An 18,310-nucleotide genomic window follows, 5' to 3' on the forward strand; every position below is an offset into this window, starting at 1 on the left:
CTGCTCTTATGCAGGTCAGTTTATTTTTGACATTCTTTCCATTATCTATTTTTCCCTTTCAAATATATAATTTGACTTTTATTTTGGGGACATTTATTCTGTTGATGAAAAATATTTGTGATGGGAAACTTATCTTGCATTAAATCAGTGTTTCTCGATTCCAGTCCTCACACCCCCCTGCCCTGCATGTTTTAGGTGTTTCCTTCTGCCACACACCTGGATTGAATCTTTGGGTGATTAACAGGCTTCTGCAGCACTTGGTGGCTGCAGAAGACGTCATGCAATCATTTGAATCAGCTGTTCTGGTGAGGCACATCTAAAACATGCAGAGCAGGGGGGCCTGAGGACTGGAATTGAGAAGCACTGCATTAAATCATGTATATCACACTTATGTGGATCCTGATTAATGCTTACAACACCCTTTTGACCATAGGACAATCTCGTGTACTTAAATACTAGCAGAATATTATCTGTTTTCTCCTTTAGAGGAATATAAATACATATATAATGTGTGTATGTGTGTTTGTGGCATTAAGTGATGTACATACAGGTTGGACGATAGGTGGCGTTGCATTAAGTGATTCACTGGAGTCCAGTGATGCAGCCTAAAAGCAAGTGTACCTCCAAAATCCACATATGTTTTTGGAGAGATGTGCACTGTGGTGATCACTATGATAAATTTAATTTCCTGTTGATGGAAAATGATTGTTTTGTTGGAAATGTTTAAAATTCTCACACTAAACATTTTTTTTTTTTTTTTTAGCTAAAATTATTTCAATTTAGCCCCTGTTTTCAACAATACACATAATGAAAAAACAAATGTTTTTTGAAAATGTGGCCAATACCTAATTTTAGTTGCAATTGTTATGAAGTGTTTTACACAGTTGGCTTAAGTAGTACCTTTGTTCACCAGTTTCAACTGGTGAACCTATCTGCTAAGTGATACCAGGGCCTTCGGGTTGGAAGAAAAAAAAAAAGAAGAAGAAGTTCTCTGTGGTCTAAGGTCAGTGACCTGCTCTGTAGCTGTCTCAGTTCCACCTCAGGGCACCTGCTAATGTCAGGCCTCTTTTAGATTGCCCAAATCGTGGCTTGCCACTGGTTATTTTCAGCAGCGATAAGTGATCCTGGTGACCTCAAAGGTCTGACACACTGCTTTTTTTTTAGGTAGAAGTCAAATGCCATAGCATTGCCTCCGGATCAAAGCCTTCAAAGTCAAACTCTACTTAGGCATCCATTGAAATAAGAGCTCCAAGCTCAGCTAAGTGAGCAGAGCCAGACAAGCTCATGACTTGACTTTCACTCATACTACATGCAAGTGGTGGGCCAACATATGCACATGTGCAAACACACACATGGTTTTTTTTTGTCTTTCTTTTTTTAACCATTGGGCCTTTTGTTGTAGGAGGGCCATGTTACAGTTGTAGTCATCTGCTATGCAACTCAAAATAACACTGATTAACAGTTACTTTGGCTGTTTTTTATTCTCTTACTGTCTGGCCTTAGGAAATATAGCATTTGTTTAGAAATTATTGAAGGGAACAGGGGGACAGATATTGTGCTAGGTTCCTTCTATTCTCTCACTTAATCCTGGTCTTGTCCCCTTCCTTTTCCTGCAACCGACATTACTGCGTGACCCCTCCCCCACCTTACAGGATGTGGTGTCTGGCCTCTCAACAGATAATGTGACGCACACGTGTGCTTGCGGAAGAAGAGGCCATGAGCCACAAAGGTCCACTCTGGGTCCTGGATTATGATAACATCAGGAAGTGCAGAAAGGAAGAGGTGTCTGCAGGAAGTTGACAGACCTCAGAGAGAGTCGCACTTATCTTTCTGAGAAGCCGGGGTGTTAGCTTCTCATGATCACAGTGAATCGGTGACTGGGGTATTTTACTGGCAATCATCACGTTGCTGTATGTGGCACAATGCTGTGTTTTTTCCTGCTCTGTGTAAAACATTTCTTCTCTGTACTCATCACTGACAAAGTGGTAACATCTAGTCAGCCTCTTTGGTGTAATGCAAGGGAATATGTTTTTTCTTAAACCTTAGTCTCAGTGGACACAGTTCAAAATAAATGTTAAGGTTGGAAAGTCCAGATGGTCTTTTAGAGCTTATTCCCCTGCTATAAGTACTCCTGATTTATGGCAATCTCTAATGGTGTCTCTGCTCTGATCTGGGTTTCCTTCACCCCGCTCTCCTCTGAAGCTTTAAACTCATCAGGTCCTCTCAGCCCTATCATTAATCCTGAACTACAAAGTAAGGTACGGCTGTAGAAAATTTGGGATTTTTCCTCCTTCCTCCTCCCTGCTTTTTCTGCTGAATCTCTTGCTGTCTGATAAATGATAAACTGATGAGCAGGCCTAATCCAGCTGAACTGCTCCCTGCTGCTTCACTTAACATTCCACTAACATATGTGATCCTTGGTGAAAAATTTGCCATGAAATTGGTCAGTGGTTTGTGAAGAATTCCTCGCATGATTTTGCCACCACTGAGAATGGAAAACTGACCTCAAATATGCCTCCAAGTGACATTGGTAGTTTTTCTGAGAGTTTGGTGACAACTGACTCATTAATTTTCTTCTTCAACCTCTCACATCCCTCTGTAAAGGTTAAAGAAAGAGTCCCTTCTTGCTTAGACACTGAAAGAAGCTGACATTTATTTAGCACATAAAGAAACAGCATTTCAAAGCCACAATCCTTCCCCTTTCTTAAATGAAGTGGGGTTGTTTTTTTTTTTACTGAAACCACTTTGCAATGCTTTCCTCTGCTGTCTATAACCACTATTAATCACTACATAGATTCTCAGTTGGTCAGAGAATTTTGTTCCGTGACCAATAGTCATGAGTGGTGCTGCTCAAACACAGCATGTATAAAATATGTGTATCACTGCTAGAGAATTGATGCGTCTATGACTCAAATACTGCAAAACTGATAAAATACTTAATCTCAGTCTCTGTTGTGCTATCTGCAAAAAAGATTTGCTCACTTCAGCATACTAGATGCTTGAAGATAACTGTAAAACTAAATTGGGTAACAATTATTTCATCACCTGTAAGTGCCTAGTTGATTTTTGAAAAACACAAATAGGATGCTCAAAGTTCTTTTGATGTGATCAGGAGTCTTCTTTCAGTCTTTACTTCAGAACTCATGAAAGCCAATTAACCCCAGCAGGTCTGTATAATCATTTTGAGCATCCAAACTTTATATGTTATGTTTTTATTGGCTCTAGCAGCCATTATTTGACAGTTAATTGACTGGAAAGTGGGTAAAGAGAGAAAGGGGAAGACATGCAGCAAAGATTGCCAGGCTGGGAATCCAACTTGCAACGTCCGTGTTGAGGACTAAGGCCTCCATATGTGGGTTGTGTTTAACCAATGCGCCACCACAACACACCCCAAAGATTATTTTTTTATTAAGACTACTTCTTTGGTATCACACAGCACACTGCTTGATGGGGAACTGTGTTAAGATCTAACTGTCATGTATAAGACACTGAGCTGATTAGATTGAGAGTTGCCACAATGATGTGCATCAGCGAGCTTGCCAATTTGGGCCACACTAAGAAGTGTGCGGAGGCTGCTCTGGTGGAAAGGAAACAGGGTTCGGTGCCCAACTACCTCATCAAAATTGTTAGTATCCATCCATAACAAGTAACCCACACTCATATTGGCGATCCAGCTACATATGAGGTGAAAGCTTGACAATGAGTATCAGCAAAACTCTTATTGCAAAAGTTTTCAAATTTATGTTAAAAAAGCCTCTCCAGATTGTGCCACAGTGTGATATAATATAAAAAGACTTTTGGTTTGGTTTTCACCCTTCGGCTAGTCTTTTTCATTTCTTCCATATTATTGCTGTTTCACTTGTACGCCTTGGTTCACCTATAGTAGTGCCTTTTCAAAATCAAGTCAGTGTCTGGCACTCAGAAATTCTTGTGTCACTTTTTTTTATGACGTTACTTCTAGCATCATCTCAACATTTGGAGGCTTAGATTACAATTAATTACACATTGGATGCTGATTCATTGTGTCCCATCGCTTCTTGTTGATAGTTTGCTTGAGAGGGATTTGAAAGATATCCAAGTCTTTTAAAATGTTGTGGTTTTATTTTTTCATTTTATATGTAACATTTCAAATGTCTTTTCAAGACCCATATAACCACATCATGGCTTAGAAGAGTTATTTAATTAATTAATTTTTTTAGAAAAACAAATATTCAATAACTAGATTTGATATTCACTTTGTATTTATAAAAAGCACCACATCCAGTTCCTTTCTAACCACTTTTACAAGAAATCTGGTTATATTAAGGAACTGTTAGCATAACAGTGTCATTATTTTTTTTTTACATGTTCAGTAAAAAGGTGCATGTGTTAGAATTTTGTCCAGTTGATTTTTATGCATCATCAATTTCTTTTTGGCAGAGACATTTTTTGTTCCAGCTGGACATTTTGAGACAGCCTTGGTGTGCTGCCTCAGCATGGGAATGAACAAGATTAAGAAAGCTACTATACTATTTTAACAAAACCAAGTACCGGTAAAATTCCCTTGGTTTCTTTATTATTTGACTTTATACATACAACTAAAGCAATTAATACAATTACACCTTGATTGTGCTGATACTGTAAAAATATTTGTTAAAGCACAAGGTTAATGCTAGCATATTTACTTTCTGTTTTGATAGTACCTGTCCATGTATTATTTTCTTTGTCAGTGTAGTCCACCATACAATATAATCCTAAATGTGACTTTGTTTCAGCTAAATTTCATTCATACTTATGAAATTGTGCCTTCCCACGATTTCCAAAATGCAAACTATCATAGTTAGAAAAAAATCTTGTGAGAAAGAAATCTATATTTTGCATTCAGTATATATGTTTTTTTTGGAAAACACTGTGTGAACACTTTGTCATTATGCTTCTTAAATGTTTTTGACCAAAGATGGCCTACATTGAGGTTTGGATCACAGAATGAAGCATCCCTGGTTGTGGTGCTTAAGTTTCCTGTCATTGAAATACTGTCATGTAACTATTTTTCAAACAGTCAAAACATTTTGAACGCTTTCCTTTTTGTAAACACAAATAAAATCATATATATATATATTGATTGTGTTGATAATAATCCCACATAGGAGAACAAACAAAATCTATATTTAGAAGCTGGATGATGTGGTTCTGAAGTTTGACAAAACCATCTTTACAAAATAATGGAGTGTTGTGAATCTACGTGATCAGGGATAATCCTAGTTCCTATTCTGATATAATTCAAGAAAAAGTATTGTGATTCTTAGAAAATAGAAAATAACCAAACTGGTTGTCCTAATTTGAAGATAAGTCCAACAACATGCATGTTAGGTTAATTGGTCTCTCAAATGTTTCCTTCTGTATGAATGTGTGCATCCATGGTTGCTTGTGCTGTGTGTCCCTGTGCTATCCTGCCTTTTTCTCAGTGAACACTAAAGGCAGGCATCATCATGCTTGCTAACCCACAAACAACTAGGATTTAAGTTGGTATTGAAAATCAATGGATATTTTCTTATATGCATTATTCTTCTGTTCTGATACAGCACTATAGGTATGTAAGATCATAAAGGTCAAACATGTCGATAGTCTTTTACAATCTAAATTAAGCCACATGATATATTTTGATAGTAGGCCAATGTAAAATGCTGCTATGCTACATCCAGGTGTTTTATCCCACAGATGGTGTGTACTAATTAAGTAACCTATAAAGGTGCTAAATTACACTCTTGTTTACAAAGTAGATCCTAATGCTCTGCCACCTTTGCTGCCCTATCACAGAGACCTCTTTGGGTTTTTATTCACCTCTCATACTTTGTGGTCAATGTGTCTTGATGTTTTAGTCATTTTGGCCTAGAGGACATCATAACCACAGGTTAGTCCTGACTTTCTCTCTTTCTTGCTTTTCATTAAAAGCACTCCCCAACTTACTGTTTCAGGAAGAAATACTCAGAGACTAGATTAGAAGCAAAGATGGATCTAAAAGTCAACACTAGTAACCTTGCACGCCCATGGTCATGGGTCATTTGGCAAGAGCATGTTGGAATTTGCTTCTGTAGGAATTCCCTTTTCCAACGTTCATATATAGTGAGCAGGAGAAGTTCAGGAAACAGGGATGCACAGAGGTCAAACAAAGAGACAAAGCAGACTTTAACAGTGTTGGAAGAGGAAATAAAGGCCTGAGTGTTTTAAGGTTCTGGTGTCAAAACCATGTATCTCCACACTAAGAAAAACCAGTGAGGGGACTTATAGCTTTCTGAAGGGACCCTCATCTTCAGAATTCTAGAACTCTAAATAAAATCCAGTGCAAACCCTTTCAATTAGAAGTCACCTAATTAATAAATAGCATAAAATTGTGTGATTGAATTTTTGAATCTTCAAATGCTCCGTGAAGGCCTTGGAAGAAATTAGTGAACAAACAGCATCATGAAAACCAAGAAATTCACAGGATGGGTCAGTGACTAAGTTTTGGAGTGATTTCAAGCAAGGTTTGATTGTAAAACAATATCCCAAGCATTGAACTACTTAAAGAGTAGCGTTCTATCTATGATCTTTAAAAAATGGAAGGAGTAAAGCTCAACTTTATGTTTAACATGATATCAATTTGCTTGCTAATCTGACACGCTTTGGAAGGAGAACACTACTTAGAAAAATACCCAAAAAGCTCATGATAATTCTGAAGGAGCCACAATTACCCACAGCTCAATCTGTTGTATGCTCAGAGTCACACAACCTAGAGTATAGAAAAGTGGCGGACAAAAATCCATTGCTAAAAGTAGGCCAAAAGAATGTTTAAGTACAGTCAGCATGAGAATTTTTGCACATGTAGTAAAACAAAATGTTTTCTCAAGTTAGTTTTTTTCAAGGCACTATGCATCATGTAAAACTGCCCTCAAAAGCAAGTTTTTATGATTGCACGGTGGATGTTTAATCTGTAAAACAGAAAAAAATAATCCATCCTGCATCAACAATGTTTTGTGGTTCACCCTCGGATGTCAAATATTGCATCATCTTGCATCTTCTGGTGTCTCAAATCTCCTTCGAAGCTCCTTGTAGACAAGATACTGTAAACTTATATAACATCTTCAGGAGGAGCTGCAGTTTCAAGAAGAACAATAGGTTTTTGTATTTACTCTCATTTCCTTCCCTAATTGAGTCACAGACCAAAGTGAAGCAATACAAAAGCTTTTTGTTAGCTACGAGAAACACCTATCCAAACACATTGTGCAAGGACATACTGGAGCAATTAATAATGCTCAGAGGCCAAGTAGCCATGGACTTGTACAAGTGAAGTCAATTTAAGCCAGTAGGTTAGGTCCAGCCTGGAATGCCTAAAATAATGAGGACTACAATTACCAAGGTATTTTTGCTGTTTCACATCTCAGAAAATAAAAGGAATGAATCATGTTCACGTCTGGATATAGTTAAGTGTGAAATTGTGAGTGTGCAAAGGAATATGTAAGAATCACCTTATAATTTTTTATATATATCATATATATTATTTAGTAAGACAATTTATCAACAGGCATTAGTGATTTCTTTTATGTTACCGTGTCACTAAAAAGTACACAATTCCAAATTTTACCACTGTCACGAGCTAATAGGAAAGAGAGAGGGGAAAAAAATCTCACTCAGCTATTCAGTCCTGTACGAGCATACTTAAAGACTTTTGCTGACACGCTTTCAAAATATAGTGGTTCCCTTGGCAGGTAGTGTGATTAAAAGCAGCATTCCCGAATGTGTTATGAAATGTTCCAGTTTTCCTTTGTGTAGAAATGATCTGTTGGTTCTGTAGGTGTTAGTTATTTCGCCATGTTTTCTGAAGCTTCCCCCCATTAACACGTAACACTTAGGAGATCGCGCAGTAAATGATTGACTTGCATGACAGTTATGGGTCTCTGGCTGCAGATGACGGGGTGCTTTAAGGGTGCAGTAAATTATTTTGAAAGTAAAAGCAAACCTGGGTGTGTGTGTCTGTGAGTGTGTGTCAGGGGGCGGGGGGATGTTCAGTTGCAAGGAGTAAGCATGCCATTAACATTCCCCTCGATTAGGATACACACACTTCACATTTCATTTAGTTGACATTTGTGTAGGCTTCTGCAATTAAGGTTATATGGGGCTTTTTGCAACCTATCGCAGCACATGCTTGTACATCAGGGGGGCTGTTTGAGGGAGCTGAAAGTAGGGTTTAAAATGGTTAATTGAAGCAGTGAGGGTTTTATTGGGGAGCTGTCTTTTTGCTGCATGCTTTTCCAACCCTTTGACCCACAGGCACACACCTGGTACTGGGTCAGGTTACAGCCAGGCTCCAAGGCTTGCAGGTCAGGACCTGGTGCTTCACAGGCCTCTAATCCCCTTGCATGGCAGCATTTTTGACTGAAGGGCTAGATCTACACAATCCTAGACTTCATTCTTTAAAAAAAAGTACAGGACTGTCTCCTTTGCTTAACTTTCTTCTTTTTCCTTCCCGTCCTTTAACCAAGAAATGATTTAACACGAGAAAAGGGTGTTAAAGAGGTTTTGTGGAGTATTAACCTACTGTGATTTATGAGCTTACTGAATTATGAGGGGAACATTTTGTCTTTACATGAGTTTATGTGTATGGGCATCCTTACACAGCATAATTCGGAAAAGGGGCAGAGATAAGAGATCAGGTTGACCTTTGTATATGTTTTTAAGTCATTTTTCAAGTTCTGACAGAGATAGATTTTAGTACTCCATCATAAATGTTTAACATTAAAGGCTTAGACTACTACCTTATTAGACAAACCACTGATATAAAATTTGTAATTTCAATTTTGCATTTCTGTATTAAAAAATGTGGTAATTTCCAGCAGATAAGAAGAGTGAATAAAAGGACTACTGATTAAAAATTATGCATAAACACACTTCTACCAATCTGACACCAGAATGCCTGCTAATTATGCCCCAGATCATTCTCCCAGGCAGTGCAGTGATGAGCACACCAGGGGGAGCAGTTATACTGTTATTGTGATCCGCAATCTGACCGTTCTAAATTTCCATCCTAAACTTTTTTCCAAACCACAGAATACATATTTCTTTGGTGAAATAATCAAGTTATTTATAGGGTCTTTTTTAGTGGTGATTTGTTTCACAAGTTGGCCATTTGCTCTGCCTAAAGAGGCCCCTGATGCTTCTTGATTTTGATCCTGTCTATATCCTCAAACACCCCAACAGAGTTGAAAATGTTTATCAGTTTGCCAGTTTGTTTGGTATTTACTGGTAACACATTTCCTCTTATTTTTTCCCAGTTTTACTTATAGAGAAATGTTGCTCATTGCTGTAGACCTCCAATGCCACTTACCACAGTCCGATTACTCAGCGCTTCTGTTGCAGCCTGTCAGAGAAAGAAAGAAGCATAATGAGTTAAGCGACTGTGTGTTCACCGCCCTGCATCAGTAGCCTTCAGCAGTTTCAATAACACAAGTCAATGTGTGCAGCAAAAGAGGAAAAAAAATTGTGTGTGACAAGAACAGCTACCACACTGACAACAAAAATAACAAGACAAACCACGACACAACAAAACATTTATTCCTCCTCTAGTAATAGATCATGACAAGCAGCTGTGTCAGTGTTTGGAAAACATCTTACTAAATGTATTTAACCTTAGCAGTGCAGTAATATGGGATGACATCAAGGTTTATCTGTGGTTTGGACAGCAACAGAGCATTTTAATATTCACTTTGAAAGCCATCTTGAAGAACCAATATTTTCACTACAATTAGTAATACAAATTTAGACTTATGTTCAAGGTTTTCTGGAAAGCAGAATAATGCATACAAATGTTTAAATTTCTTAGCATTGTTTTTGTTCACAATATTCCAAAAATGTGCATGTTAAAATATATTAAAATCCTTTCCTTTGGCTTTAAACAATCAAATCTTTTTTGTATGTATTGACCTTTTTTTTCTTTTGTTGTTTGTTTTTGCATGTTTCCACTGGGATTTTGATAGTTTATCTTTGGGGATGAGCTCTAAGTCTTTGAAGCAGGAGGGCCATTTTGCCATCATCCTAATCTTCAGCTCCCTCTGCAGATACACAGTAAGAGTGAAGCATTTTTCACAAGCACGCCCAATAAAGTATTAGTTTATTTAACTTGTTTCCTTTTTTACTTTTATTTATTTTTGTACTCAGCATTGTATTTATTTGGCAGTGTAAAACATTCCCCAAAAAGATTAAATTAAATTTTCAGTTTGTTTCCGCTGCTGTACTGTAAATAACAACTCCTTACAGATTTAGAAAGACAGAGATTGCATAAAAAAAGAAATGAATGTCTACAAATCTAATCATGGTAATAGCAGGCAGATTATCATTACTCTTGTTGTTATTATTTGTTTTTATTGTTATTATAACCATTCATGCAACAAAATCAACAGACTGTATTTAGCAGTTGTTTTTGGCATATTTTAATAAAGTCAATATAAAACATTGTAAAAAAGAAAGCACTTTTAAAATGCTACATATCCAAATAGTAAGGTGGATTAATGTAATTGTGTAAGCTGGTGGTGGTGTGTATATTTTTGTGTTAAAATGTGCTGCGGGGGCTCCAGTGCCTCTTTTTTTCCCTCCAGGATGAGGTAAATGGGTCTATTACCACTCTTCTTTAAGTTGGTTATTGCTCCATATAACTGACATATGGCACAGCTTCCATTTTTGTCCCCGACAGTTATGGGGCCGCACTGATCATGTAAAGAATTTCTCCGGTGCCCTTGGTTTAATAGGATGTGTGCCTTACATCGCTGATAAATACATCCATTTGAGAGAAGTAACTGGGAACTGCTTGCAGGTCCAGCTCTTTATCCGGATCGGAGTAGAGAGCAATATAACAACAACATAGAGATCTCAGTAGAAAGTGTTTTAGGACATGACAACAGAGCTACCAATTGTACCTCTGGCAGATAGCTCATCTGATACAGATATCAGAGGACACAGCATTTTAACATCACTTCTAAAGCAGAAATGCTGAGCTGCTGTAACAAGCCAAAGACATCCTGCTCCTTTTTTTTGTGCTTTAACAGTGATTGCTGAACTTTAATACACAGATTCCATCTTCTCACCCCTGACTTCCTGCCTTAAAACAGTAGAGGAGTCCCATTGCTATTCTTCTGCTCTTGGCCTTTCTCTTCCTTCGGGAATTACCCGGAGTTGTACTGCGGTGAAACAACTGTTTATTAAGTTTCCACTCTGTTAATTTTCCCACTTCTCTAAATCTCAGACTACGTCAGTTCCTCCCTGTTTCTGAATCTGTGACATGAAAGAAGCATGGGAATGATAATGTTTGAAAGCTGCTTGTTATAATGTTAGATAAGTTAATAAAATCATGGATAGGTATTTGACTAGGTCGTTCTAGCAGCTTAATTTCCCCCCCTCAGAAACCAGTTGAGCGTTTTCATTAAGTTTGGGGATTGTGTCTTGCTAAAAAAAAAAATCCATCCACATTTAGTGTTTAGATTTTTGTCAAGAAAGTTTCAGTATCTTATTCCTTTCATCCTTCCATCAGATTTTTACTGAACCTGAGGTGAAAAACAGCTCCATACATTTTCCTTCCATACATTGTGTGATATCCAGAGAGTTCTGTAATAGACTGTGTTTTCCTAGTATTTTATTGGCTTTCCCAATGCCAAAAAATGGGCAAACCTTAAATGTTAGAGGCCATTGCAGTTAAGTTTATTATGCCTCTTTTTAGCTCAACTCTTAGAACTGTCCTGGTTATTATTTTAACTCACTTGTCACAAATCTATGAGATTTTAACTGGCAATGGCTGATTTATTGTGAAATTATGTTGTTCTTGCTCATTGATTATAACCTCAGTGATGTTCACTTCAACAGTTAGAAGGTTAGACATACATTAGAAGTTTATAACAAAGAGGTTACAGAGAAAGATTTTTCATTTCACCAGTAATCATATATATCTATATATATATATATATATATATATATATATATATATATATATATATATATATATATATATCTATATATATATATATATATATATATAGATATATATATATATATCGCATAATACAATTATGCTATAACCTTTTCAATTATACCTGTACCTTTTTGTGCTACAAATTGCCCACTGACACTGCAATGCGCCTTAACACACCATAATGTTTGCAGACTAAAGAAATTAATGTGCTTAAAGTGGAAACACATATCCAATAAAAAAAACAAAAAACTCAGGTTCAAGACTTTTAAAGCCCTTTCAAAAGTTTGGCTCAGGTTATTAGATATGTTGCCACATATCAGCATTGATTGCTATAATGCTGCTGACTCCACATTGATCTTTCAAACAGCACAACTGCTTCTAGTATTCTTTTCCAAAAGCAGAACATTTTAATCAAAACCACAAATATTATTTCAAACAAACAATCTGATGTGACACAAATAGTCACTCACAATGTAACTGTTTGCGTCATTTTCTGTGTAACATGCAATTTATTTTAGTACTGTGTTACTGCAAATCTTCCACAAGGACAAATTTAGCCTCTGTTACATGATCTGTTAATTGATTGTAACTTTTTTAGGGTAAAAGCTCCGAAAAACTAAACAAGTTTTCTTTAGATAGGCAGATTTCCAGGTGTACATTACATTTCATGCCTTCTCCAGCTCATTTCATTATTACCACACATGCAAAGCAGTTTCACACGTACAAACATACGGAAGAAAAAAAAATGAAAAGAGAGCAAAAAAATCTCTGCAATTAAAAAGAGAAAAAATCCTGTGAACATTTCTAAGGATGGGGGTGGGGCGCAAAGCCATTTACACTTCTAATTTAGGGCTTCTTTATTCACAAATGTTAAATACTAATGATTGGCCCCCATTTTGAGCTCAACCCCCACTGGAGGCCTGTTCAGGATCTCCACTGAGGCATTTGTGAGCGTCTCCCCTGCTCCTTTCTTCCACTTTTAGCCACACAGGCTCAACTTCACAGGACGGTCGACAGCCCGTGGACAGCAGATGAAATACTAAAGCACCATATCCCGCGCCTGTTAAGTCCTCAGCTAATTAGCAAAAATGGTGTCCTTTCTTTTCTTTTTAGGCATTTGGTCTCGGGGGTGGCAGAGGGAGGAAAAAGACAGAGAGAAGGAGATGAAGAAAGGAGGTAGACAGTGAGCCAGGGAGAAGGCAAGAGAGCAAGGCTAGAGCAAGGGAGTGACTGAGGAGGAGGAGAGGCATCTGAGCTCTCAGCTGGGCTGTTTTGAAAACACTCCGCTGAAAGCCTCTCACTTAATTCATAGCTTTTGTTTTTGGACCTTTTGTGTTTGCCAGTTTGACCATATAACATCATACATCTGGTCTATAGATTTTTGGGGGCTTTATTTCACTCAGGGACCCGCAGAGTCCCCCTGGGCTCAAATTCGAGTGGTAGTGCAACATAAAAGCACCTCAAGTGTGGACTAAGAGAGAAACGCAAAGCAAGAAAAGAAGGACAGAGGGGAATGGGATGGATTTTCTACATCAAGGGTTTTACAGTCTCCAGTTCTTGTATGTGTTGTCTTACCTGGTGGGGAAGTGCTTTTGTGTGACTCTACACTAAAGCGTTACACTGTCTATACTTACGCCCATGGCATTTGAAGACTGAGATCTAGTTTAGAATTTTAAATCAACCATAAATTTCAAGTAATAATACAAAAGAGAAACAATCTGGTATCTTGTGTAAATAATTACTAAAAGTTTACAAGGAGCTTTTACTTAAAAGATTCTGTCACAAGTAGAATTCAAATGGAATAATAAATTGGACATACTGTATCATCTCACATATATCAAAAGTGTAGATAACTTAGTTCTTAATAAAGTACACCTATCCTCCCAATCCCATTTTTGTCATAGTAACGACACTATTTGCTACATGGTAAAGCTGTCAAATTCTTTTTGGCAAAAAGCCTCCAGTTTTTGTAAGTTCTTGGGCTGTGTTGTGTAAACTGCATGCCTCAGATCTCCACAAATGTGAGTCAAAGATACCGAGGTCAGGAGACTGAGATGACCTCTCTGGGAGCTTCCTTTTCCCTGCTGTACTCAATGATAATTCAGTTTGCTCTGGTGTTTTGCTAGAACATCCCAGCATGTCACATGTTCAGCCTTTGCGCTGATGAGTGCAAATTTTTTCTCCAGCATGGATAACATGCTGCTTTCATCTTAACATCAATTTTGACCAACTTTCCTGAGCTCTTTTTGCTCACACACACATCCAAATCCGCAGTGATCCATCTTTGTGTTTCAAAGTTGTAATAATGCACTTTTCATTGTGGAACTTGTTGACTCTAAATGTCAACAAGGTTCAAAGTTCAGTTGTTGCTCTGAGTTAACTTATGAGGTTTGTCTCAGTGCTTTTTGGTGTATTGTTTGCAGGCTGCGAATCAATTTTTTTCTTTTCATTACACATGTAAATAATCATTACCATTTGAGTGTAGAACCTCTAGGTGCACATGTTGCAAGGGGTCCCCAAAGTGGTTCCTCGAGGGCCAGCCTCCTGCAGGTTTTAGTTCTCTCTCTGGTTTAATGCACCTGGATCAAATGATGGCTCATTAGAAGGCCTAAGAAGAACATTGACATGCTGAAAAGGTTGTTGGTGCCACCAGGGAAAGAACAAAAACATGCAGGATGACCAACTTTGGGGACATTTGTTTTAAAAGTTCATAAAACAGCATTCATATTAAGTGCTATGATGTATTGACGTTTGAGCTGTATTTGGGACAGTATATGTTCTGTTTGGTCTTGGCTCCTCTCTGATTAGCCGCTAGCATTAGCCTCTGGTTAATTGGAGTTGTATTATGCTAAGGTGTTGGCCGTACAGGATCAAACGCATAATTTAGGATAATTTGGATTCTTTGATCTGCCAGAACACTGTGATCAGGTTTACCAAATTTTTAGATTGTTCTTCTTGACCAGTCATCAAAACCTAAACCTTTTTTTCACTGAATGCAACCCACAGTTGTTGGAATTTGTTGAGACTAGACTCTTCAATTAATCAAATGCATGTATAACTTGGAATAACTTAGAGAACAACTGAAAACTTGCTATTGAAAGGGATTACATAAATGCATGTAATTTCTTTTTTATTGCTTGCAAACTTCACCAAGAGGTCTGTAAAAATGTCTTATGTTACCACACATTTTTTTGTTTTAAACTAAAAAGGAATTTGTTGTCTGGGGTTGAAGACTGGAAATAAAAATTTTACTTCAGCTATTCAACAGGAATAGCATAAGTTCCTTTTTGCAGTCCTTCCAACTTACTTCAGAAAACAGGACCTCTGTTTTCTGATCAGAGTGTATTTCCTTTATTTTAAATTATTTATATAAAAAAATTATATTTTCATTATGTATTTATAGTCACCAATTCAAGTTTAATTCAAACTTAGTAGAGTTCAAACATATTGACTCAGCACCCCATCTTAATGAGATGTAAATATTTTTCTAGCAATTAACGCTGTTTCTATTCTTATAAGTTGCAAAAGACATTTTCTCTTATAGCTGTTCCTGTTTTTCCATTTTGCCTGTAAAGCACAAAGCAACAACAAAAACAAAACATGTACACATGATCATATAACATGGACATTAGAAGAGCTGCAACAATTACTACCCCTACCCCAACAATAAGAGGAAAAACCCAAAACATGGACTTGGATAATAAATTAGGAGCTGTCAGTGTTACAATGTATATTAATAGTCACACCTCTTTTAATGAGTTTGGCATTGGCAGCTGAGAGGAAATACAAGTCATCACAGAGCAGCTCATGCACACCCAGATGAAAGAACCTATAATAAATCTTGTGAGAGCAGGGCTCACCATAAATATGTATCGCAGAAGGCATCTGTTTTACATTCTGCATATAAATCAGCCAGAGTGCTGAATATCAATGAATCACAAGGCAGACGCTTGATTTGATAACAAATCGACTCTGAACTTGGGAGGGAAGAATTTAAAGCCCTAAGAGAAAATGGGGAGTGCTGAGGTCAGTTAAGACCTGTGAGACTCTGACACATGTCTCCTACCGACAGATAATGCAACAGTTTTGTTTTTGTCCCGGGGAAGGTTTGGAACTAATCTTCAGAGGGTTATCTTTTCACTGCTCCTCACTCTTCCACACGTCGCAGGTGATGACATTACCTGAACCCAAACGGGTGGCACTCTAATACTGAGGTGGAACAATTGCAGAAACAGTCACCACCGATGTGTTGCTGCAGTGTTGGTTCATCCATCCATCCATAGTCTATACCCACTTATCCTTGCCGGGTTGCGGGAGGTTGGTGTCCATCTCCAGCTGTCATTGGGCAAGAGGTGGGGTACATCCTGGACAGGTTGCCAGTCCATCACAGCGGTGTGCACGATTTTTCTTTAGAATATTACAAAATGTAGAAAATTGACCAAATAAACAGCACAGTCTGTCACATAAGATTGCATTAAAATAAGCTGACTATTTTCTTATGGCTATAATATGACAAATTGTGATAAGATTTATTTCTCTATAGATGCATTTGTACTAAATTGTTTGAGGTTGAAAAGAAAATAATTTACTCTCTTCCCCTGGGTATATTTTTCACATTGTGTAAGACCCTTTACTTCCAAAAACACTACTGTAAACTGTATGCTTTTCTTTTTGTGGTCTCACAAATTACTTGCTTGCAGATAATATTTCCAGTGAAGAAGCCCCATTGAAGATGTTACAAGGTTTGCCATATTCTAAACACTGAGATCAATACAGTGGTCTTGTTGATTTTGGTTTCAAAGGGAATATCAGTTTTGAACCCACTCTAGTCAGTATGGGTAGAACAATGTCACTAATGCCTCATGAACACATAGAAAAATAAATCCCTCTTTGTATTAATTTAACTATGAATCCAGAAAAAACCCAGCTTTTAATTACTGTTAAAAAAACAGGTTGAAAATACTTCCTTTATTTCAATAAATCATTCATGCTAGGCAAATATGTAAAGGATGTGTAAAACATTTTATTTTTCTGATGGTTAACTATGATTTTAAAGTACCTTGAAATATCTAAAGAAAAACAGTTTGATACTTCAGTTCATCGGTTGTTTTAAAATCGTCACGTTTCTGAGTTCTTTGCTTCCAAAAATAATGACCTCTTTTTGCTTTTATAAAATGGATCTTAATAGCTAGTTCCCCAGGATTTTTGAAGGTCTTTCGAATGTTATTTTGAACTTTGGCTTTTTTTTCATTTATTTTCTGCCCAGTCCTTGGACCTGACCACGATGGCATATTGTGCTGTGTGCTTAAAAATGACCAAATCTGACAAATGGAGGACAAAAAAGTGTCAAGCATAAGTAAAGTGTGTAACATTTCTGAAAGTCATTACTTGTAGAAAAAACAAATAAAGACCTTCCTTAGGACCTGAAAAATGATCCTTCAGTTGATAATCTGTATTCAAAGATAATTTATAACAACTGCTTAAGAATCAATGTTGGCACTAAGAAACTCTTTTCATTTATAATGAAGTGCATATATAATCTATATGCTGATTTATCATTTTTACATGTTTTTTACTTAGGAGCACCTTTTTTAGTCTCTATGGTTCAAAGGTTTTGAAATACCTTATCAACAAACAAGTATTCAGCTGAAAATGGATACACAACTGACTTCAGTTGTGTATCTGTTGAAGCAATCATTTCAGTCAAAGCTATTATGAAATGGGCAGGGAAAACTAGACTGCATTATGGTAGGTCTTCTATGTCCAGATCATATTTTTTTCTCTCTCAACAAATTTATAGCACATTTAAATGAAATCCCAGTCAATTTTGTTCAGAAAATGGGTTTTCCTTTAAAAACATATTTTATTTTTAGTGTTTCAGTGTTTCAGCTACTTTCTTCAACCCAAGGGCTGCCAAGGAATATTGAAGAACAGAAGGTGACATAACACCGACAGAAAGGAAACAGCAGCAGCCATTACACTCTCTCTTTTCATTGTGACTTGCATTGGAAATGCTAAAAAAAATATACTCTTTGCTTGTTAAGGAAAGCCCAGATTTTTTTAGATCAACAAAACAAGTTGCTTGAATATGGGTTTGCAAGTAACGCACCCAAAAATAAGTAATGATTTTGTTAAACTGACTTAAAAAAACATGGGTGCACAACATGTTGGCGACATTCAATGATAGAACCAAAACAGGCATTGATGAGCATGGTCAGACTATTATACAGTAAAAATGCTATAAAAATACTATAAACTTGACCAACAGCGTTTACTTGAAAGCTTAACACATGTCCACAAATTTACTTGTTCACATCCAAATCTTATGTGTTTGAGACA

General features: G+C 37.1%; 1 long non-coding RNA gene across 2 annotated transcripts in view; it reads left to right on the top strand.

Annotated features, from left to right (window-relative positions):
- Positions 1-18,310, top strand: part of LOC122835490 — an 81,331-nt gene that overhangs the window by 36,858 nt on the left and 26,163 nt on the right. The window contains exon 3 of one of the 2 annotated variants that reach the window (XR_006371316.1): positions 9,990-10,064. The exons of the other annotated variant lie outside the window; for it this stretch is intronic. This is a non-coding gene — a long non-coding RNA (uncharacterized LOC122835490). Of the gene's footprint in view, positions 1-9,989; positions 10,065-18,310 lie in introns of those variants that run through there. 2 annotated transcript variants of the gene reach the window in all.

The sequence above is a fragment of the Gambusia affinis genome, linkage group LG08 (assembly GCF_019740435.1).
Source record: "Gambusia affinis linkage group LG08, SWU_Gaff_1.0, whole genome shotgun sequence".
Lineage (NCBI taxonomy): Eukaryota > Metazoa > Chordata > Actinopteri > Cyprinodontiformes > Poeciliidae > Gambusia > Gambusia affinis.